This window comes from Crocuta crocuta, unplaced genomic scaffold, assembly GCF_008692635.1.
Source record: "Crocuta crocuta isolate KB4526 unplaced genomic scaffold, BGI_CrCroc_1.0 scaffold3, whole genome shotgun sequence".
NCBI classification, from domain to species: Eukaryota; Metazoa; Chordata; class Mammalia; order Carnivora; family Hyaenidae; genus Crocuta; species Crocuta crocuta.
The window spans coordinates 8,750,918-8,776,329 of record NW_027529934.1 but is presented as its reverse complement, the minus strand read 5'-3'; the positions used below and the strand labels follow the sequence as shown (position 1 = coordinate 8,776,329).

The 25,412-nt window shown below is 40.3% G+C and overlaps 1 protein-coding gene and 1 non-coding gene across 2 annotated transcripts in view; both read right to left on the bottom strand.

The window, feature by feature from the left end:
- The window catches only part of LAMC1 (laminin subunit gamma 1), a 124,796-nt gene that overhangs the window by 49,375 nt on the left and 50,009 nt on the right, over window positions 1–25,412 (bottom strand). The gene's annotated exons all lie outside the window — the stretch shown is intronic.
- Window positions 22,747–22,853, bottom strand: LOC144230962 (U6 spliceosomal RNA). The gene has a single exon (XR_013334930.1). It is a non-coding gene; the product is annotated as a U6 spliceosomal RNA (small nuclear RNA).

Genomic DNA, 25,412 nt, shown 5'->3' with positions numbered 1-25,412 from the left:
AGGAATATCTGAAGAGAGGGAAGAGACCAGCAGAGAAAGTGGACTGGAGGAAAAGAAGGCTTGTTGGGCAGAAACAGGGGTGCCAAGAACAGGGTACAGATTTTGCACAGATATTTCTGTGTGGGTGCAATTTTCTACAGCCACTTCACATCCCCTTTATGGATAATAAGAAAAGGGGACTGAAATTAGGTCAATGAATTTGGAATCTAATCTGAATAAATAAGGAAGCAAATGCCGAAAATGGAGAAGAGTCAAGGCCTGAGTTATCTATCCACAATTACCTGTAGTCATGGATAATCAAAGACTGGGACACTAAGGAGCTGGCTTTTATTCCATTAAACAGCTGCAGGTGAGACCTGTCATATACCCTGGCTCTCGTTCCCTCTCTCCCCCTCACCATACCTCCCTACTCTTTATCCATCCTACTCGTTTCACAGTAGACAAAATAAAAAGATCTAGTTAAATGGTGGATAAATAGAACACGGGGTCAGGTCTCCTGATTTCTAGGCTGACGACAGCTTCTCTACTATTTTTACACTGTGGGAGCATGCAAAAGTAGGCAGTATGCCTTTAAGGTAAAGAGGCCAAGCCAAACAATTAANAATGGACATGAAAAGAGACGAGAGAGATACACACCCTCAAGAAAATATTTAGCTTCTGAATGTTGTACTGCTTTTCCCCCTCCCCCTGCCACATTCCTTCCATAAACAAAAAGACTCAAGTACAGATGTTTAGAATGACACAAAATTAACTATTACTTCCTGCTCTGATTCCTACAGTTCAGGCTGGCTGAGGGAACGAGGCGGGTGGGGGGAGGCGTCTGAACAATGAGAATCCAGCCTTTGTTCAGGCAGGGCCAAGCAGAGGAATTCTGCTTAAGCCTCCTACGTGGTTAAGTATTTCTAATCTCTCTGAGTAGGGGAGAAACCTTTCCTGTCTTAGAATTGGATTCAAGTACTGACTGCTGGGGAACATAAATGCCTCTCTGTTATGCACAGCTCAGAAGAATTCCATGAGGATCTTGTGAAACAGCCCCCTTTACAGTGAGGTAATGAATGACAATGGCTATATAGAATTTTTCAAAACGCCCTTCTGTGGCCTGAATGCAATGAAGAGAAATGATTCGTTCTAAAGTATCAAATTAGGAGTCACTGATTCACTGTTGTTCCTATGTGCTAACACCTTAGAATCAGAAAGTGACTGTTCTCCTTGAAGTCACACCGGACCTTAGGACTATACCACTTTAGTAAGGTTGTGGTGCATAAAGTCAATCAGAGATGGCAGATGCTTAGGCTACTAAATGGGATTCTCCAAACAGTTAACACAAACAGTAGGTCACAGAAGGCAACTATTTGAAACGTTTTCATTTTTGTTAGTATAACTGCTGGCTGAAACCAGAGTTCCCAGGACAACGTGTACAGCTGCTGACCAGCTGTTCTCGTTCCACCGCGGCAGACAGACTGTACAAATACGGCCTGGCCCATCACGATGACCCAGGGCCAAGTGAATGCTCAATGTGGGATCCTCAAGTGGACACAGATGGGTGATCAGAGAGCATAAAGGGGAGCAGTCATACACAGGACGTGTGGAGGTGAGATGGTGCACAGAGTTCATGCCAGCCGCTAGAAACCTCAGGTCAAACTGCCTGTTGAAAGGTTAGTTTCTACTGGCTAAAACTCATCCTCAAAGTAGATGGTTTTTAAAACTCATTAGCCCATTTCTTTCCCTTAAATTTCAGTGTTCCTTTTTCATACCCTCTCTCATCAATCAGCTGAATGCCAACAGCACAAGGGGACAATTCTGTGCGAGGCACATCTAAATCAGCACAATTTAGTCGAGGAAAAGTAACCTGCAGGGCTTTGTATAAAACAGTCATTTTAAATTGAACTTATGGAAGCAAATGCAATGGAATTTACAATTGGAGAAAGCATTCCTATCAAATGAATAAACAAGAGGCTTCAACAGTGCAAATTTCCTGAACACATGCAATGAGGACTTCCTATCACATGACGCACGTGGCCCTGTCCCGACAGAGGTGTGCTCAGATTAGTGGTGCTGGGCCGTGGGGACTCTCAGTCCCAAATATACAAAGCAGGCAGATAAAGGAACAGAGAAGTTAATCATTTTAGAATTCTTTTAAAAACTAAAATTCTATACAAAAGGCTATTTATAAAAGTAATGCTATGGCTCTAACAATGGAGCTAAGGGAAAAACAGAAGTTTTGAAGTTGATTGGCATGATTTGGGGGAAGATAAACCCATAATCTCTTAGAGAAACTACATGTTTCCATAAAGTACCAATTTAAAGTTTAAGCCAAAGAAGACAGTTCTACTCTCTCCCCACCACTCCCCCCACAAACCACTGGAACCTTGGTGCTATTATTGCTGAGTAAGACCATGGCACCAGCCCAGTACAGCAATCCTCAAAAACTAAAATCTTCCTGCTTGTGTTACCCAACTGCAATACCTGAAAAATGCCATATACATTGTAGCAAATTAAATGGTCAAAAGTGATTTGGCTTAGCACACTAATATGAGATCATTGCACAGCCATTGTGTGAACAGAGAGGATTCTTAACACTAGAATACCAAATAGTCTTGGAGGGTACTTTCAAATAGGTGCAAAATATTATTGGAGGTCACAGATATTTTCTACCATCTAGACATACCTTAATAATTAGACATTTTTAAGATAAATAAGTTTTTCCTAATTTATATCTTTATCATTTTATTTGAAATCTTCATCAAAAGAAACAATTCCCAAGTAAAACTGCACTCCAAGAACTGGGCATATATGCCTTATTAACCCAAACCTCATGTTTCCAAGACTCAGTATCAGCCCTAATTCAGGCTAGTGGGTCACAAGCATGCCTGAAATCCTTGAGCCAAGCTAAAGGAATGAAGCCAGCATTACTCCCACTCAGCCAAGCTGAGGCAAAAAATCCACTCAACTGAACAATAGAGTTCTAACTACTAGGAAATGACTGACATGTGGAAATTAATGGAGTCACATAAAGAAAATAAAGAAGTTAATTATAATACTAAGGAAATAGAAATAAAGAGGCAATGAAATATAAGCTGCATGAAACCAATACTTTAAAAATGTCTAATTATTAAGGTATGAAAAGAAAAAAGACACCATAGTTTTATGGGAAGCTATTTCTTATTCTGTGGCATCCATACACTATTAGGAATGGACTAATTTTTGTCTTTTATCAACAGAAAAATAAAGAATGGTAAAAAAAAAAAAAAGAAAATCTGAGGGGGGAAAGATTCTCATATATAATTACAGTGGTGCAATAACAGACTAAGATTGACTCTGATAAACCCTCCACCCCCCGAGTCACAGAAAACTGACCATCTGCGGGGCACCTGGGTGGCTTAGTCGGTTAAGCGTCCGACTTTCGCTTAGGTCATGATGTCGCGGTTCGTGGGTTCGAGCCCCGCATCGGGCTCTGTGCTGACTGCCAGCCCAGACCCTGGAGCCTGCTTCATATTCTGTGTCTCCCTCTCTCTCTGACCCTCCCCTGCTCACGCTGTCTCTCTCTCTCCTAGAAATAAATAAAATATTTAAAAAAAAAAAAAGAAAATTGACCATCTGCGTACTTTTATTTACTTAACAACTATTTGCTAGGTGAATTTAAGTGAAAGTCCACCAAGCTATTTAGAATACTTAATCCTTCATTTTGTTACAATGCCTTTTACTTTCTAGTTTAATTCCTAATAAACCCAGCCCCTTCTTTCCTTAGATCTGTATCTGTCCTCAAAAGAAGAAATAACTACAAATACCATAAAATATGTTAAATACCAAAATATCTTTCTCAGTTTTCACAACTGCTTAATTTCTTACCACAGCCACCCATTAGGTCAAGGATAAGAGCCAAACTGCTCTTGAGAATTCCAAGTCCGATTATCAACAAGTGTTTACTGGGCACTTATTGCAGCACTGTTCTAGGTATGGGGCTAGAGCAGAGAATGAGACAGACAAGGTCCCAAACTTGAAGGGCTGACAGCACAGTACGGAGTGAAGTAGGTAAGGGATAGATAACAATCACAAATCAAAACAAAAATGTAATGCATCAGATGATAAATGACACAGTGAAGAACAAGGTGGAGACGGAAATCGTGGGGGAGAAGTGCCATTTAATACAGTCACCAGAGACAGCCTGACTGACCTGGATAAGGTGACATTTGAGGATAGCGAACAGGTGAAACAGACATCTGGGGGACAGCGTTCTTGGAAGGACAAATGCAAATAACCCTGAGGTAGGAGCATGCTGCCTGGAGAATGGTGAGGAGGCCGATGTAGCAGAAGTAAGAGCAGAAAACAAGGAAAGCGTAGGGAAGGAGGTCAGAGAAACTGACGAGAGGGAGGGACTGCCATTCATGTATGCCCTGTAGGCCACTGTAAGACCTGGGCTTCTACTTCGAATGAGATGAAAACCCACTGGAGGATCTGTCCAAGGGAGTTACATGACCTGACCGGTATTTTAAAAGGATCATTCAGGGGCGCCTGGGTGGCTTAGTCGGTTAAGCATCCGACTTTCGCTTAGGTCATGATCTCATGGTTCGTGGGTTCGAGCCCCGCGTCAGGCTCTGTGCTGACTGCCAGCTCAGAGTCTGGATCCTGTTTCAGAGTCTGTGACTCCCTCTCTCTCTGACCCTCCCCTGCTCACGCTGTCTCTCTCTCTCTCTCTCTCTCTCCTAGAAATAAATAAAAAAATTAAAAATTTAAAAAAAATAAGTAAAAGGATCATTCAGGTTGCTTTATTGACAAAAGACGATAGAGGGGACCACAGAGGAGAAGTAGGCTAATGAGGGGCTTTTTGCTATCACCCAGGCACAAGATAATGGGAGCTTGGTCCATGCTGGGAGCGGTGAGTTGTGATCAGATTCTGGCCACATTTTTTTTTTCATTTATTTCTAGGAGAGAGAGAGAAACAGCGTGAGCAGGGGAGGGTCAGAGAGAGAGGGAGTCACAGACTGAAACAGGCTCCAGGCTCTGGGCTGGTAGTCAGCACAGAGCCCGACGCAGGGCTCGAACCCATGAACCGCGAGATCGTGACCTAAGCGAAAGTTGGACACTTAACCGACTAAGCCACCCAGGCGCCCCAGATTCTGGCCACATTTTGAGGGTAGAGTGAATCAGTTCTACTGATGGATTGCATGTAGGGTGTAAGCTGTGGTGGAAGCAACTAGAAAGATGAAGCTGCCATTTTTTGTGTGAAGAATATGGCAGGAACAGGTGTGGGGATGGGGAGCAAGAAAATTAGGAGTTTAGCTCTGGATATTTTGAGATACTTATAAAACTTCTAAGAGGACGTGTCAAGTTGACAATATATACATAGAAGTGGGGTTCAGAAGAGCTCCAAGCAAGAGAGAGAAATCTGGAAGTCACCACTATACAGATAGTATCAAAAGCCATGGGATTAGATAAAAAAAACTCCTAGGGAATGGGTATAGATAGAGGAGAGGTACAAACAGGGTCTTGGGACATACCAACTTTTAGAGGTGGGGGAGAAAGGAAGGACTCAGCAAAAGGGACTCAAAGACAAGCAGCCACTGAAGCAGGAAAAAAAACAAACAAACAGAATAGAATTTCAATGGCCAAGTTTTTTTTTTAATTTTTCCATTCCATCTTTCTAAAAAATTTAAAACCAAGTTTATTAACATATAGTATAATTAATGATTTCAGGAATAGCATTTAGTGATTCATCACTTACATAAAACACTCAGTGCTCATCCCAACAAGTGCCCTCCTTAATGCCCATCTCCCATTTAGCCCATCCCCCCACCAACAACCCTCAGTTTGTTCTCTGTATTTAAGAGGCTCTTATGGTTTGTCTCTGTCTCTGTTTTTATCTTATTTTTGCTTCCCATCCCATGTTTAATCTGTTTTTTCTCCCCTTAAATTCTACGGATGAGGGAAAACAGGATGCCTTTGTGTGACTCATTTTACTCAGCATAAAACACTCTAGTTCCATCCACATTGTTGCAAATGGCAAGATTTTATTCTTTTTGATCACTGAGTAATATTCCATTATTTATATATACCACATCTTCTTTATCCATTCATCAGTCAATGGACATTTGGGCTCTTTCCATACTTTGGCTATTGTCAATAGTGCTGCTATAAACATTGGGATGCATGTGTCCCTTCGAAGCAGCATTTTTGTATCCTTTGGATAAATACCTAGTAGTGTAATTGCTGGGTTGTAGGGTAATTCTATTTTTAATTTTTTGAGGAACCTCCAAACTGTTTTCCAGAGTGGCTGTACCAGTTTGCATTCCCACCAGCAAAAAGGTTCCTCTCTCCCCTCATCCTCATCAGAGACCAAGTCTTAAATGATGTTTTAAGAAGAGAGTGGCCAACAGAGTCAAATACTCCAAAAAGACCAAGAAAGATGAAGACTGGGCCACTCACTGGTCACTGGATCTGACAACCTGGAGATTTACTGCTGCCCTTGACAACAACTGGTGTGGCAGAATGATAAGGATGAAAGCCAGAGAATATGTGTGTGTGCACATGCATGTGTGAGTGTGCATATGTGTGTGTGTGTGTTTCTTGGGGGGCGGGTTGACAGGAATTGGAGACAGCTAATAAAGACAATTTTCTAAGTAATTTTCCTATAAAGAAATAAAGTGGTAGGTAGAGGAGAGAAGGAGTTCAAGAGGAAATTGTTTTTAAGGTGGGAAGACAGCATGTGTTATGTCGGTAGGAACGATCCATTCCAGCAGTTGAATTTACACTGAGCAGCGCGGCTCTTCCCTGATGTAGATGAGTGAGAGTGTCTAAAAGAGACCCATTTTGGTCCAAAATAAGGTTCTTTGAGACTTCTCATAGATTTCCCTCTAGAAAGAGAAATAATGGAATGAACACAGGTTACTGTAAGTACCTAGATTAAAAAGTTATCTAGTACCCCAAAACCACAGATGCTCTGGAAGGCTGCTCCCCAGGAGAGCCAGCCCACATCTAGTCTTCCCTGCTACAGTAGTCCCATAATCTGGTCTGTGATAAGGACCAACTGCCTGTCAGAATCATCTGGAAAACTTCTGAAAAAAATGCAAATTGTTGAGCCTCATCTTGGGATGTTCCATTTTTATAGGTTCTGGGTGAGTTTTTATGTACAGTTACATTTGAGAAATACTGCCCTACTGCAAACTCTTCATCTTGGTTCTCACCCTTCAAAGGTTTAGGTAGGGAAGGAGTTCTGGCCTTCACGCTGCAATGCAGAATGAAATTAGGCACTCATGAGTGGTGACTCTGATTTCCACATGTCAGTATTTCAAGGTAAACTTTACTGTAACTGTTAACTATGCAGGCATGAGCAGTGAACCAGAATAACAGCAATCTTTCTTAGGACACGTTCAGATGAGAAACTCCCAGTGCTTGCTCACCTCACATCTGAGGAGCCTGGGTGACTGGACCAGTTGAGCCCAAACTCCCCAACATTTTTCTCCATGCCAGTTTCCTGTCACGCAACTTGTATCCTCAAGGCCCTATTTCCCAGGCATGTGGAAATATACATTTCTATTTTGAGAAAACTCGCCTACTGGTAGGGGTTTTACAGTGTTGTTCTTTTCATGCAGATACTGGTCAAGATTCCCTGTAAACTAAATTCCCTATCCCCTCTGGCTCCTTCCTCTTCTCAGTGATGACTAGTATTTAATAAAATGATACATAACCATCAGCAATTCTCAATGGCAAGAAACAAATCTGGAAGCAAAGGATTAATTTCTGCTTCAGTACATTCAAAAAGATATGAAAACACTTTAACTTCATTGTCTGAAAGCTCAGAACTAGTTTAACCCTAGTCTGCATCAAGTAATGTTGGCATTTTCAGGGAGGGTGTTACATTTTCTTGGTTAAAGACCAGTGTAGAAATATTTACTTTTCAGAGAAGAAATTTCAGGTGTTAAAAGAAAATAGATATTTTTTACATCTATCTATACACACACATATACTAGTCTATGTATATAAAATCATATATGTATATATACACATATACGTGTATATATATAAAATCATATAGTAATAATTACCTGTGTGTATATGCACACACACACACACACACACACAAATGGGGGGCCCAAGAGCAAAGTACCGGGAGTTCATATTAGTATTGGAGAGATGGAGAAGAGCAGGGAAAGGGGAAGAAAAAAAAGGGAGAGAGAGAAAAGGGGGAGACTGAGACTGACTGAGGCATTTTAAGAACACTAAAAATTCAGACCTGATATTCTGGATTTATTTATTTATTTTTAGTATTTATTTATTTCTGAGACAGATAGAGACAGAGCACAAGCAGGGGAGGAGCAGAGAAAGAGGGAGACATAGAATCCGAAGCAGGCTCCAGGCTCTGAGCTGTCAACACAGAGACCAATGCAGGGCTCAAACTCATGAACTGAACTGTGAGATCATGGCCTGAGCCAAAGTCAGACACTTAACCAAATGAGCCACCTAGGAGCCCAGATATTCCAGATTTAAAAAAAAAAATTTTAATGTCTATTTATTTTTTCTTAGTTTACTGTCAAGTTGGTTTCCATGTAACACCCAGTGCTCATCCCAACAAGTGCCCTTCTCCATGCCCATCTCTCCCTTCCCCTCTCCCCCACCCCATCAGCCCTCAGTTTGTTCTCAGCATTCAAGAGTGTCTCATGGTTTGCCTCCCTCCCTCTCCCCCACTATTTTTCCCCTTCTTCTCCCCCATGGTCCTCTGTCAAAATTCCTCTTAACCCACCTATAAGTGAAAACATATGGTATCTGTCTTTCTCTACCTAACTTGTTTTGCTCAGCATAACACCCTCAAGATCCATCCACGTTGCTACACATGGCCAGATTTCATTCTTTCTCATTGCCATGTAGTATCCATTGTATAGATAAACCACATCTTCTTGATCCATCTGTCGGTTAATGGACACTTAGGCTCCAGATATTCCAGATTTTAAATACACTCACAACATTCACATCTCATCTGTAGGGAGTGCTCTTTTTTTTCATTTTAGAAATACTTTGAGGTCACTGATCACACCTCCTTCCTGGCCTGAGCCTAAGGTTGACAAACTATAGCCTGCAGACTGAATCTCACCAACCACCTACTTTGTAAATAGTTTTACTGGAACAAAGTCACACCCATTTATTGCACTTTGTCTATGTCTGCTTTCTGGCCACAAGGGCAGAGGTGAGCAATTGTGAAAGAGGATGCATGGCCTACAACATTTACTATGTGGCCCTTCAAAGAGAACACTTGCCAATCCCGATCTAAGAAATCAAAGGCCAGAAGAACAAAGATTTCTATTAAAACCTCTTCTTCCTCTTTTCTGCAGGGCATACTCTTTTAAAATTTGGTCCAAGGAAAATTGAATTTTTCCTCTATTGCCACAAAACTATGAAAAAAGCCTATTCAGAAATTTTACAAGATTAATAACAATTCTAATACACCTGATATAAAAATTACTTATTACTTCATAGGGGAAAAAAATGTCACCTGTTTCTTTCCTGGCAAATGAACAGGCAAAAAGATGAGCCGTTAAAAGGTGAGGGGATGCAGATGTAATCCATTTTGAAAATCACATCTGTAATGACCTTTAGCCCTTGTAGGGCCTGCAAAGATAAATCAGCCAAGCAGAAGGACAGAGGAAACAGCAGTGCAGTGAAAAGCAGCACCATGTTTCCAGGGGAGGAGCACACCCCAAGTGGAGACCTAACGAGCAGTAACTGCAGCAAAAGGAGGGAAATGGAGAAATCATCTCAAACAGCAATCGTCACTGGGACAGCAGGAAAAATGACATGTTGATAACCACAAATAAAGTGGAAAATGTGAGCAGATCCCATTTAGATCTCTGCGAGGGCCTCCCTCCATTGTCCTCTGGATTGGAATTCAGTCCTTCACACAGGCTTCCTTGTACTTCTCTTCTGAGCGGATGGACAATTTACATCATGAAAGTGCTCTGCCAGCTGGCCCTCTCTCCACAAGTGACTGATTGTGAGCAGATGCCTTCCTAAGATAAGTATAAACGAATACCCACTTCATTTTTCATTCACCCACCCTCTTTGCAGTGGGATGGAAATGCATACCCAACAAACACACTATCTTTTAGAGACCAAAGTGTGTGTTCTTCACATCCCTTCATCTCTTGTGGGCTGTGTTTGAACTTGCTAGATCACCTTCCTGATTAAATTATGCCCCCCCCCCCACCAAATATCCAACATATGCAATCTCCCTAGATTTTTTTTTAAAAAGACTTTTCTTAATGTTCATTTATTTTTGACAGAGAGAGAGAGAGAATGTGCACATGCAGGGCAGGAGCAGAGAGAGAGGGAGACACAGAATCTGAAGCAGTCTCCAGGTTCTGAGCTGTTAGCACAGAGCCCGATGCGGGACTTGAACTCACAAACTGTGAGATCATGACCTGAGCCGAAGTTGGATGCTTAAAGGACTGAGCCACCCAGGCACCCCGCAATCTCCATAGATTATTTGTAAACGCTCTTGCACTCCCAGATGCAAGCATCTGTCTATTCTTCCTAAAGACTTAGATTAAACATTGAATATTCTGCAGTATAGCCTCGGTTTTGAACATTTGATGATCTACCACAACAAAAATAAAAATTTCCAACCATAAGTCAATCTAAATTATTGGTGTATTTAGTGTTACAGATTAAATAGTCATGTTCAAATATGCTTTTTCTCTAAATCACCCTCCCTTTAATGTATATTATAATTCCAGAAACTTAAGTTTCTCTCCAATTAGTAGATAGTAAGGAATTTCAATGTTCCTCTCCAGCAAGCAGAAGCTTTTTATGATCACTACTGAAATTGTTTTTATAAATTATGTACATACCACATTCAGTGAAGAGACGTTGAAGGCAAAGAGATCATCGCACAAATTATTTACATAGCATACTTCAGGTAGGTCGGTCAGATTCCTAGTACTTCAAAAACATAAGCTTTTCTTATCTACTTTTCCTTCTACGTTGAGAGCAAACATTTAGCAGTGGTATCAGAAGAAATGTTCTTCAAATCCATCCTTCACCATATTTCAAACAGACAGTGCTTCAGTTCTCATGCAAGGGAGTATTTCACACGCACCACAATGGGACTTGTTCTACCTTTCTATTTACATTCTGGAGAGCAGCCAAAGTCCTCTCTAGCTCTCTTTGATCTGATGCCAGAGCCTTGGTATCCAACACCCACCTGGAAGAAATTCCCTTAGGAGCTCCAGGACCAAAGAGGAATTGGGAAGGAGCGGGGAAATACTGTATAAACCCATCCTACATCCTATCACTCCCCAGCTTACTAATCTTTGCAAGTTACTTGATCCAGTGCAAACTCCTTAGGCATGTATTGCAAGGTATCCATAAATCTGAACAACTGTGCTTCATCTTCTACCTTCAAACCATATCCTAAATCTCTCCCATATAAACTAAACCCTCTACTCCAGCCTTGCCATCTTCTTTTTTTTTTTTATCCATATATCATTTCTCACTTTGGAATTATTCTATAACCTTTACTGCTTCCAAACTACCTATCTTTCCATGTCTAGTTCAAGTACTATGGTCTCCATGACACTTGACAATTACTTTTCAGAACACCCAACACTCACTAACGAAACCACAGAATTCAGTACTTGAATATTTACTCCTTTGTATAAGTTTCTTTTATCCTACAAGAGAGTAACTTATTCAAAAGCAAGGAGTCTATCTATACTTTTTGGGTGTCCTCTACAAAAGGATTTTTCAAGCTTTTCTAACCATGACACATAGCAAACATACACACAGAACTAAAACTCAAGTTTGATAAAACAATACTATCTATGATGCAATTTGACATTTTACTCTATTCTCCATTTTATTTGTTATAAAATGCTAGTTATAGCTCACTAAATGGATTTTATGACATTAGGGAGTTGTAACCCACAATTTGGAAAACACTACTCTGCAATCCCTCAGGCACTGTCCTTGACACAAACCAGGTGTTCAGTAAATATCTGTTTACTAGACTCACTCATCTATTACACATAGCAGGTCAGAATTCAACAATGAAATAATGGTTTCTGGATACTAACAAAGTTTAACATGATGCCCTTTAAGACCTTCTTCCAATTATTTTAAGGCCAGGACACAATTTTAAAAAGAGGCTTTGTCTGTGGCAGCCTTTAACAAGATCAAAGGAAAAAAACCCTTTTCCTAAAGCTAAAAGGCTAAAAATTCCATTCATCGACACAGCATCCTTAAGACCAATCCTGCCTGGACCAATCTTTTGGTTTTTTTTTTTTTTTAACATTTTTATTTATTTCTAGGAGAGAGAAAGAGAGAGAGACAGACAGACAGCCAGCGTGAGCAGGGGAGGGTCGGAGAGAGAGGGAGACACAGACTCTGAAACTGGCTCCAGGCTCTGAGCTGGCAGTCAGCACAGAGCCTGACGCGGGGCTCGAACCCACGAACCGCGAGATCATGACCTAAGCGAAAGTCAGACGCTTAACCGACTAAGCCACCCAGGCAACCCTCTTTTGGTTCTTTTTAGCAGCTCTGGTTTCAGAAGAACTTCAACCATGAGCCTGAGCTAAGCCTTCAGGGTGGTAGCAAGGATTTCCTCTCCATGGGATATATGGACCAATGCCTGATTCTGGGGCTTAGATTTCTACTAAAGACATTTGGTTATATACCAGGAAACTCAGTTCTCTACAGCTCATGCTCATGACACTTCATTGGATTTCATTCGAATTTTTTATTTCTGCATGTTTTGTTTATTTGTGCCCCTACCCCTTCCCCAGGCATGAGAGTGACCTTTTGAAAACCAGGTCTTGTCTTATCCCCTGCTATCCCTTTACTCTGAGGTATATTTTTATGGTCTTTTAAAGGGAGAGAAATATTTGACTTGTAAAATAAGCAGCAATCCTATACAAGAAACACAGTGGCCTAAAGCTTGATTTGCTGTTTGGTTCTTCATACTATGATTCATTTTATAAAAATCTGCCAAAATGGACTGCATCCCAGGCAGTTGGTTAAGGCACTGAAGAAACAAGGATGAAGTAAGACTCAGTCCTTACTGCCCTGAAGTATTTCTATATGATATATGAGGAAAGACATAAATAATTAAATGCAAAGTGAGAAATGTGCTATATGAGAAAGTAAGCAGCAACAAGACATCTGTATTTTTCTTCTGTAAAATAAAGAACTTTGACAAGACAAACTTGAACGTCCATCTAGATCCAAAAAGCTTGCTTGATTCTACAATCTTACATGTCAGCAACATTTCTAACGGTACCTCTCTCACCAGATCTTTCTAATACATTGTTTTCTTACAGTGACATTCTAGAGAAATGTAAAATGCATAAAAACTGATTTCCTGAATACAAATGACATCACAGACATGATGACATCAGCTGATTTCCAATTAACTTCAGTTCTATAAAGAACTCAATAATTTTCTGAACATACACAGTGCTTTTTGCCAATATTCTGTACTCAGTCAAGTCCTGTATTCCCAGCTGCAGAAGAATATACTGTATAATCTGCAAAGGATAATAAACTAAGATTCCATTTTTAAGGTTAAAAGTTTCTAATGACTGAGCACAGGGTTCTCAAATAACTGCTTCCATCTTTGGATGAGGAAAAGAGAACTCTTGGTTTTTATGTCCACAAAAAAATGAAGCTGTTCAATCTCCAGACTATAAACAAATAATCATACATCTTTGTCCACATCTAGCTACGAGGGACAAATGACACATAGTGTTTTAGATTAAGTTCTTCAGTAGCAAGAAAGAATGGATTTTCTGCTCTTGCTTCTCTCACTTGAAAAACCAAATGTCTGGATCCCTTTGAAAAGTAGCCCAATCTATAAAACACTGGAACTAAACTAAACTCCCACCACTACTTGGCTCCTGCCTTCTTCCGCAAGCCTGGAACAAAGACCCCATTGACTTACGCGTGTGGGCGGATTAGACTCGCAAGGCAGTCATGTAGCACATTGTTGCACCGTGATTCTATGCCGATAAGTCAAGGAAGCCTTCTCTAGATTTTCCCTGTTTTCCTTCTTTCCACAGCAGTAAAATTTCAAGTTCATACAACACAGATGTATAATTTAGCATACAACAGGCCTGTCTATATATTTTTAGGTAGAGAGACAGGCATTACTTTGTTTGCTTGCTTATACTCAGTACTGTTTTCAACCCTCTTAGAGGTCTCATACAAGGCCAGGTGAAATGGACATGTGCTACAAGTCAAACACTCTGAGTTCTTACATGTCCAGGGAGAAACTTAATTAATGTTAATAATAAAATATAATTGATAGTATTAATTATATATAACAATGAAAAATGAAAATGGGAACGGGCTAAGTGGTAAAAACAACAGCAAAGGGACAGCATGAAAGTGAGCCAATGCTCATTTTCTCTAGAATTTATAAACCAAGTTTATAAATGCCACTTTTAGTGGCATCTACTTTCTACTTTAATTACTAAGCACATCCAGAATGCCAGAAGTTAATGGAGTATATAAGGATGAATGTGTTCTCTGCTCTCAAAAAATTACAATCTAGTGGGAGCGCAAATCAAAGTGCAAAACAAAGAAAGGTATGCTAAGTTTCAGCAAAGGCATAAACAGGGCAGATTGAGGGGCGCCTGGGTGGCTCAGTCGGTAAAGCGTCCGACTTCGGCTCAGGTCATGATCTCACGGTTCGTGGCTTCCAGCCCCGCACTGGGCTCTGTGCTGACAGCTCAGAGCCTGGAGCTTGCGTCGGACTCTATGTCTCCCTCTCTCTCTGACCCTCCCCAGCTCACGCTGTCTCTCTCTCTCAAAAAAAAAAAAAAAAAAAAAATCAATAAATAAAACAGGGCAAATTGAGCTCATAAACTTCTAAAAATCAGTTATGGGCAAATTTAGATTTTTCTGAATAACTGATAAGATACAAGTGGGTGGTTTTGACACAATAGATCAATAAAATATACACTCTCAACTGCACTTTCTTTCAGTGCTTCTCCTGATATCTTACTATATGAATTTTTAGAATACTGATGAGTAAAATGCCTGGTATTGCCATTCTTAATGCCAGAATAATAGAAGGGAGCATTGTAAGGAACTCTCAGAGAACTTCTATGAATACATGTACAGATAAGGACTGAGACTAGTTCTACATACCACATATGCCTTAATATAATAAAAGAATTTCTCCCCTAAAATTATCCTTTCAGAAAGGGAAGAATTACTTTGTATTCTAGTTCTTACAAAGCTCCCAGTTACTTCATTTTGGACCACAATTACTGTGGGGAAATCAAACTAGCTTGAAATGATCTCAAATAATACAAGTTCCTCATAATAGAAGGTTTTTATTTTGTTTTGTTTTTTAAGAGGCAAAGCGATTAAACCAGATTTATGTAATTATCCCTGGGAGGTATGGCTTTACTGTAAATAACAAGCTTTTTAAATAGTTTATTAGGCGGGAGAATAAGTGGCTATATTGTGAAGATCCCAAATATAAACCGAAAGGAGAAATGGAAAAATGCATGCTAATATAACATGAATCAGTATATATGGCTTAAAATTTCTAATGACAGCACTCTTTCACCAATTTTTAAAGTACACTATCATAAATAATTTATTCATGGAAATGAATATAATATGATCTGGGAAACTCTACTGACTGATGGCTAAAAGGTGACTTTAACAATCACTGATGTCAAAGACGTATGCAAAGAATTGGGATAAAATGGTTCCAGAAGATGGACTATGGAAAACAATCCTAATTTTTTATCTATGTTACTTATAAGTTAATAAATAAAATATTTTAAATAGGCATCTAATTATTTCACTTACATTCCTAAAATGCCTATAGATTCAAGTTGGCATAAGCCTGTTTTAAAAATCTTCTCAAAGGGAAAATGAGAAATAGCTTAAAATTGAGGGTTGTCTTTTAGACACTCCATACGGTAAATTTCATGTTATGACTCAGAAGAAACATGATGGTAGTCCAAAGGCGATTCCGTAGGAGAACGGTCCAATATTCAACAGAGCAGTACCCACACCCAAATTTCAGTCCCAGAAGACCCCTGCACAAGTCAGGTAGCATACAGGTGGCAGGCCAGCCACTTACGCAGGTGTGATTCTTACTGTTCCTGTGGAGTAGCTATAAGGCACCTAGGTAGAAGGAGGCCCTATCTTTTTTTTCCCTCTGATTTGCCTTGTACCAATTCAAAAAACCATTGCCTTTCTTTGCTTCCTCCAAAGTCCTCTCATCCATACCAGTGAAGAGTAAACCCACTGGAAGTCAGAAGCACAGACAGCAGAAAGGGAGCGTTTAGCTAACTTTACAGGAGCTATGCCATCCAAGGCCAGAGAGCCCTCGCCCCATTGTACCAGCAACAAGGCAAATGATGATTCTGTCCACATCAAGGCCTGGGCTGAGGGAAACAGGAAACTATCCTGACTTCAAAGAGCACTGTCCAAAGTCACAGTTTTCACTGTGACTTTCAACTCCCAGCACTAGGATATAGTCGGCACAGATCAGAATACACCCCAGTAACCAGTAATAGACCAGAATAAACATCTTTTGGGGGGGTCTAGGCATATGCCTAATATGCCACAGATATTTTCATCATCAGTACTATTATAATGAACATTAGTGCTGAAACCACACTAACAGCATGATTCTATTTCCAACAATGACTCCAAAACGTAAGACAAGATGAGCTGTGGCAATCTGGAAAAGAAGGTTGTTGAGAAGTCCTTGTGCTTCCACTTTTCTGGGGAAAATATACTCCATTACTTCTGGAATATGACACACGCATGCACACATGTGTCACATACCACAGTCAACCCTCTTCCCCTGACCCTTCAAACTTCACAGTCCTTTGCCAAAATGATATCCTCACAACGAAGTCATCAAAAATTCACTTAGCCTATCAGTCTCTTTCTGATTAAAAAACATTATTACTCTTATTCATTGTTGGTAGAAATGCAAAATGGTTGTCACTTTAGAAGACAGGCTGGCAACTTCTAAAACCAAACATACTGTTAACCATACAATCCAGCAATGGTGCTCCTTGGTAATGGGGTGAAAATTTACATCCACACAAAAACCTGCACATGGATCTTTATAGCAGCTTTATTTATAATTACCAAAACCTGGAAGGAACCAAGATGTCCTTTAACAAAACTGATAAACACACTGTAGTACATCCATACAATGGAATATCATTCAGGGATAAAAACAAATGAGCTATCAAATAATGAAAAGACACAGAGGAAACTTAAATGCATGCTACTAAATGAAATAAGCCAATCTGAAGAGTACAGATTGTATGACTCCAACTACATGACATTCTGGAAAAGAAAAACTATGGCGATAGTAAAACAAAAGATCACTGGTTGCCAGGAATTTGAGAAGAGAGAGTGGATGAACAGGTGGAGAACAGAGGATTTTTAAAAAAAAATTTTTTAATGTTTTATTTATTTCTAGGAGAGAGAGACAGCATGAGCAGGGGAGGGTCAGAGAGAGAGGGAGACACAGAATCCGAAACAGGCTCCAGGCTCTGAGCTGGCAGTCAGCACAGAGCCCGACGCAGGGCTCGAACCCACGAACCGTGAGATCATGACCTAAGCAAAAGTCGGACGCTTAACCGATTAAGCCACCCAGGTGCCCCTGAGAACAGAGGATTTTTAGGGCAGTATCACTTTTTTGTACGATACTTTAATGGAGGTTACCTTTCTTTTCTTTTTTTTTTTTTTTTTAATGTTTTACTTATTTCTGAGAGAGAGAGAGAGAACAGCGTGAGCAGAGGAGGGTCAGAGAGGGAGGGAGGCACAGAATCTGAAACAGGCTCCAGGCTCTGAGCTAGCTGTCAGCACAGAGCCCGACGCGGGGCTCGAACCCATGAACCGTGAGATCATGACCTGAGCTGAAGTAGACCGCTTAACCGACTGAGCAACCCAGGCGCCCCCAGAAATTTAATTCTTATCAGTCCATCAAATGATTAGGCTCTTGGGAACTGACTTGTGCTAACCAAACTCAACCAAACTGATTATACCGTAAACAACTGCATGTTTGTTTTCGAACATAACAGTTTGGGGAGGGTTGGTTTTTCTGTTATTGTTGGTGAAATCATTAAAGCAGGTATCTGCACAGAGCAAGTCCTCACAGAAGACCAAAATTTCAACATCAATAGGTTGCTTGGTAAGCAGAAAATTGGAGCAAATAAATGGGAGTTGAACATTCCTAGACAACAGTTCTATCAAGTTATAGAAAACTGCCCTTCTTTGATCTATGATCTAGAGATAATTCTAAATACATTCAGACCAGTTATCTAAATTGGAAGACTCTCCTTCGCACAGCATGAGGCACCAATTAAAATTTTTACTAATTTCTCCTTTTTCAATATCCCTTGTATGTCACTAAAGCTTCTTAAACTAACTGTATGTCATGATCCCCTTAATCTCACTATGTTGCCTTTAACCGTAATATAAAAACAAGTTTAAAATTACCCCATCTATTACAGTTTTAGTTTTATCACCTTGATTCCAGATTTGGGGATTTGAGGATCTTATCTAATTACTTGAGTTTTTAGACTTAAGTGCATTTTAAAAAGCAATTAACATTCCAATGTGATACATATCTTTCCAGTTAACTCCTTATCGCCAGATGCAGAAATGCATAGAATCCATAACCAGTCAAAAATAACAAATATGATAAAGTTCCTTTTAAGAATAATCTTTCTGGACCAATGTCTTTCATAATTTTAATCCATATCTAAAGTATCAAGGCAAAAAGTATATTAAATACGCAAACACATACAAGCAAGCAAACAAAAAACAAAATACAACTTTATTGCTCCAAACAAGTGAACTCCAAAGAGATGGGACAGAAAACTGGTAAGAGCTAGTCAACACAAACAACAGTACAAAGAACAACTGGACGGAGCCCAGAAGAGGATGCGGGAAAAGGCATTCTTGCCAACAGTCAGCAATGCCCACAATCCGAAGTCTCCCCTGTTCAAAACAACTCAGTTAAAATTACTTCTGGGATCACAGTGTTTATAAATCTTTTTAAAGCTTTTAGTTATCTATTTTGAAAGAGACAGCATGAGTGGGAAGGGGCAAGAGAAAGGGAGAGGGAGAGACAATCCTAAGCAGGCTCCACACTCTCAGCATAGAGCCCAATGTGGGGCTTGAACTCAGGAAGTCATCTGAGCCAAGATCAAGAGTCAGATGTTCAACCGACTAAGCCACTCAGGCGCCCCTGGGATCACAGTGTTTAAAGAAAAAACTGCTATGGAATTATTCTGTCAGGTAATTCAAAGAAAGCTCCACTTCCCCAAACCTTTCAGCAAGTATTCCTGTTTGCATTTTTTAGATGCTTTCTTCTGTTCCCTTTAAATTAGAAGGAAGTAATCCTCACTGTTCTCCAGAGTACCTCTTTATTACATCAATTTCCAAAGCTCATGAACTCATGAAGCAGCATATCCTTGGCTTTTCAAGCTACTTCAGGAGACTTAACGAAAAGGTCAATCACTAGGTAATAACTAAAATCAACAGGACCTTCCTTAATTAGTTAGACATAAAGTTAAAATATTTTTCTGTGTTTAAATATTTACAAGCATTAGATGGTGTGGAGGGACATATGGGGTCTCTAAAAGAAAAATCAAGTTTTCACTTTTTGCATGTACATGGATGTTTTGAATGCCAAGTGATTTTCTGTCAAAATTTATATCAAAGCTTCAAAAACCAGGGATCAAAACCGTAACATTAATGAGAGAGTATGTTCACATAATGAACTGGTGACTGAGATAGCAGAAAATTGAGGAAAGCAAGTAGAGACTGATTTTGCTCTGATGTGGTCTTAGGCTAAGTGTGAGACAAGCACAGTGCCTCATCCTCAAGGTCTACAATGGTCCTGAAGTAAGGAGATGCTGATGCATGAAGGCTGGTTCTTAACCACCACAGAATAAGGGAAGAGAGAAAAGCAGGTTAACCCCTCCCACCTTACTACCCCAAACCCCCAGCTTGGTTCCACTGTTTCCCTAGGGTGGTGGACAAAAATGCCAAAGGATGATGAACAAATTAATAGTCACTGGGGTGCCTGGGTGCCTCAGTCAGTTAAGTGTCCAACTCTTGATTTCAGCTCAGGACATGATCTCACGGTTAAGAGACCGAGCCCCATTTTGGGCTCTGCACTTAGCGTGGAGCCTGCTTAAGATTCTCTCGCTCCCTCCCTCTGCCCCTTCTTCTCTGCTCACTTGCTCTCTCTTCCTAAAATCAAAGCAAATCAAATCCTTGTAACAAACAGGCATTGGACATGTGATGTAACAAAATATAAGTACTGCAGTGTTTCTCCCCGTATTTCTCATTTTTCATCAAAATCTCCATGACAGCATTCTTTTGGCCCTTACTGCTAAAAAATAAAAATGGCAAAGCTCAGTGAAACAAAATATCCTTCCCCACTCAAGGATAAAGGCAAATGAGATAGAACTGAAGGCATTAACATGAGGTGTGCCTCACAATCACAAAAAAGCTTAGACAGCAGCCTCTCAAATGGTGAATGGATTCCTCATATCCATCTTTTTTTTTAGACCACTGTGGAGACATATTTATATTATAAATTCACTGTTGGAAAGGACTTGCCAAGGGAGGGAAGTTCTCTCTTTATAATAACTAAAAGATCTGGTAAAATGACAGAATGAGGCTTTGTGATACATGGCTTATGACAGCTGCAGAAGCATTTATAGAAACTGGCCAGACAGCATGATGTCGAACCTCCTGATTTCACATGTCCTATGTGCCAAGAGATTAAGAAACTGTGCCTGTACATACTATCTTTTACCTTTCCTCTCCACACAGGAGGCAGCTGAGAGTTACAAGCCAAAACATTTCAAGCACCCAGAACTTGAAGACTTGATTTAAAGGAAATGGAAGTTTTAAAAACTCTCCAAGGATGTGAGAATTTCCTTGGCCAAATGCTTGTTCATTCCAATCACTGTACTACACAAATTAACACCATACCTCAAGTAAGCTAACTCTAGAAGTTGCAAGCTCCCCATCTTGGGGGAAGGACAAGGGAGGCCAGATCACTGCTAACCAAAATGAGCCAACAAGATGATCCACTGGGATGTGCAGGAAGAAAATACTAGAAACTGTATTTACATTTGTTTGATCTTATCCTTCTAAACTTTACATTTACTATACTTGTAACGTACATTTATTACTATAGCATATATATGTAGCATTTATAAATAAGTCAGCATACATGTGTTATGGATATATGCCATAGTATGCTACTAGTGTGCTTGATCAAGAAAGTTGGAAGACTATAGGGCCGAGAGCCACTTAGAGCCAATGCTTGTGAAGGGACTCAAATACTGGGTAGGACTGTGAGATAATCTGAGAGTTCACTTCCTGATCTTAGCACTCTTTCATTCTTGCTCAAACAGATCTACAATTTTAATAATCTATTTTTGGGAAACATTTTCCATTAGCCAAGAAAATATAACCTGTGGACAAACTTCATTTCAGTATAATTCTTTTAAACTTGAGAGATTAAGGTTGTGTTTGAATTTAAAAGAAGTAAGTTTCCTTTTGCAACATCACACTCAATGGCATACAAATCAAAGATACCCAACCCCTTGACATCATACTAGAAACCCCAGCCAAGCATGAAAGTAAAGCAAGTTAAAAGTATGAGGATTAGACGAACATTTATAGCCAATAAACAAAAGATGCTCAGGCTTTTAAATCTGGGAAATAAAAAATAAAACGACAATAACATTTTGCACCCATCTGATTGGTAAAAATTAAAAGATTCATCAACACAAAGTACTATCAACTATATGAGCCAGTAGTAAGCCTTCCACTGTGATAAACATAAATTCAATATTCCACTCTGACCCGCAACTGGATGTAGTACAATACAATTGTGACATTAACCACCTGGAGTTAGTACTGGGCCCCACGGATGTGAGGCTCAGTCCCCCACAAGATTGCCATTACTTCAGATGCCAGCTGTACTTCAGGAGTCCCCAGACCATCCATACTTCTGACCAACTGACACTATACTCAGGAGTCCCCACACTCTTTAGATTAGATAATTTTCTGGAATGATTCACAGAACTCAGGATGTCATTCCTGACTCAGGTGCTATATATACAATCACAGGTCAGAAACAGCCAAACGTTAACTCATATAGAGAGAGATGGGGGTGGGGGAAATGCAGTGCTTCTGTGCACTATCCTTACTGAATCCAGGACTGTCACCCTTTAAACATATCAGTTTATTAACCAGGACACTCCAATGGGCCTCAACAGCCAGAGTTTTTGGGGGGGTTATTATATAGGCATAACTCATTAAATCATTGGCCTTCCTGGAGGTCAAGGTGGCCCAAAGCTCCAACCCTCTAATCCTATTGTTGGGGTCTCTGGTGACCAACCCCCATCCTGAAGTTATCTAGGGACCAGTAACAGACATTTACTTCTCACAGTTCTAGAGGCTAGAAAATTTCAAGATCAAGGTGCCAGCAGATTGAGTTCCTGGTGAGGACCTTCTTCCTGGCTTGCAGAGGGCTACCTTCTCACTGTTTCCTCAATGGGAGAGAGAGGAACAAAGAACTCTAGTCTCCCTTCCTCTTCTGTTTTTTAACTTAAAAAATTTTTTTTAATGGTTTATTTATTTCTGNTGTCAAATTAGTTTCCACATAACACTCAGTGCTCATCCCCACAAGTGTCCTCCTCCATGCCCATCCCCCCCTCCCCCCACATCCATCAGTCCAAAAATATGGAACGCTTCACGAATTTGCGTGTCATCCTTGCGCAGGGGCCATGCTAATCTTCTCTGTATCGTTCCAATTTTAGTATATGTGCTGCCGAAGCGAGCACTCCTCTTCTTTTTTTTTAACTTAAAAAAAATTTTTTTAATGGTTTATTTATTTCTGAGAGAGAGACAGTGTGAACAGGGGAAGGTCAGAGAAAGGGGGAGACAAAATCTGAAACAGGCTCTAGGCTCTGAGCTGGCTGTCGGCACAGAGCCCGACCCAGGGCTCGAACCTATGAACCGTGAGATCATGACCTGAGCTGAAGTCGGATGCTTAACTGACTGAGCCACTCAGGCACCCCATCCCTTCCTCTTCTTCTAAGGGCACTAATTCTACTATGAGGGCCCTACCCTCACGACCTCATCTAAACCTAATTACCTCCCAAAGGCCCCACCTCCAAATATCATCACATTGGGGGTTAGGGCTTCAACCTATGAATTTGCAGGGTTACAAACATTCAGTACATAAGAAGTACCATTTCAATCAAACAGATTTTAGAAGCTAACTTACATTTAACAATTTTCATGGAAAATAATTTACAAAGCAAATCATGGCTGAACATTTGGTGTGTATCCAACTCTTGAAAAAGTTGAGCACGGACTCCTAGATGATCTGATTCATATAAAAATAAATTTATCTTCTCTAGGTTCCTTTAGCATATGGCCAAAGAGAATCTTCTAGATGAAACTATACAAACGGCATTTTTAGTGTGACTCTGCCTAATACTTTCTTTGTAAATTCTGTTGTATATTCAATCTTATAGACTGGTTTAAGGGGTACTCTTCAAACAACAATAAGTGAAATAAAACAAAGAGAAAAGACACTGAAGGTCATAGGTGAATTTAAAAAACAAAACTTCAGGAGCACCTGGGTGGCTCAGTGGTTGAGCAGCCGACCTCGGCTCAGGTCATTATCTCATGATTCGAGAGTTCGGGCCCCACATGGGGCTCTATGCTGACAGCTTGGAGCCTGGAGCCTGCTTCGGATTCTATGTCTCCCTCTCTCTCTGCCCCTCCCCTGCTCATGCTATGTTTCTCTTTTTCTCAAAAATAAATAAACATTAAAAAAATAAAAAACAAAACTTTAGTTTCAATGCTATTAAAAGAAAACACCACATAGCAATGATGCTACAACGATGTGCAGCTGACTCTGTCCTCTAACCAGCTCTATCCAAAAGTCATCCATTCACTACATCCAAGTCCGTTCTCTCACAGCTCTGTTATACTAGGAATGTGGGGAAATTCTCTCCCACCACTTCCTAGATTCAAGTCAGGCATTTGCACTGGAAGGACCACACCCCGTAAAGAAGGGTCTCGGTAAAAGAAATAGTGCCTAAAAACCAGTGAACATGTGACTCCCTGGCTGTGACCTGAGGCACGCTAATGAAGCAGACACATATACACACAGTCAGCCAGGACCCAGAGTTTGAGACAGTCCAAGAGCTGTTTGCAGACCTTGTAAGGACCTCTTCAAATAAATGCCCCCAAGCCTCCCAATCTCTGGAATGTGTTGTAGTAAGATTTTATCAAAACCCAGACACTTGCCACGGTCATGTGATCACAGATGGTGCCCCCAAATAACAGACTTCAGAAGGTCAAACTTTAAATAAAGAATTCAGAAAGTCAAATTTTACCTCTGCACTAGTATTTGTTCTTAGCTCCAAATTAAATAGTTCCTTTAATTCCCAAGAGATTTTTACTTTATATTTTCAAAAGCATAGAAATTCCCCTGGGTCACCTAGGCATGTGACCAATGAGTAAGACCAATAAGCTTCTACTCCAAATAGACTCAATTCTCATTATTCCTGGTAACTATGTTCTATAAAGTAGTTGTGAATGCTGACGCTTCACTCCTAGGAGACACCCAAGACTAGGTTCTTACAAGCCTCTAGTCACAACATTTCATCAACAGATCAATACATTATCTCATTTTATGTATGTTTCTGTTCTACGACACCTTATTTATTATACATTGTTAATTCACTAACACTGAATTCATGGCCAACAGTGCTTATAAACTCATGCCTGAACAAAGCTTGTCTAACACAAGTATTTTTTTCCCTAAAAGCACATCAAAGCCTTCTCGCACTTAAGAACAGACAGTTGAGGGTCATTTTAGGCAGCAAAATCACCAAGAAAAAGCACAAAAATGAAAACCATGGCACTAAACAAACCATGAAAAGTACTCTTGGGGCACCTGGGTGGCTCAGTCAGTTGAGCATCCAATTCTTGTTTCTGGGACAGGTCACAATCTCAGGATCATGAGATTGAGCCCTACATCAGGCTCTGTGGAGCCTGCTTAGGATTCTCTGTCTCTCTCCCTCTAGCCCCTCGCCTGCTCCTGTGGGCTCTCTCCCCCTCAAAAAAAATTTTTTTTAATAAAAAAAGGACTCTTGTTTACAGTATGAGAGCTGAAGAAAGAAGGCAGAGCACAACTCAACTTTAGCTGAGAAGGAGCCTGCCAGGGGACTCCACTTTTTCACTGCTCCACCCATGTCCCCAAATAACCGCAAAAGTGTCATGAATATTGATTTGAGGATTACAAGTAAAGTTTAGTGAATAGGTGAATTTATAAACACCAAATCTGAATAACGTAGATGGATTTACAGAGTCTCTCTGTGTCC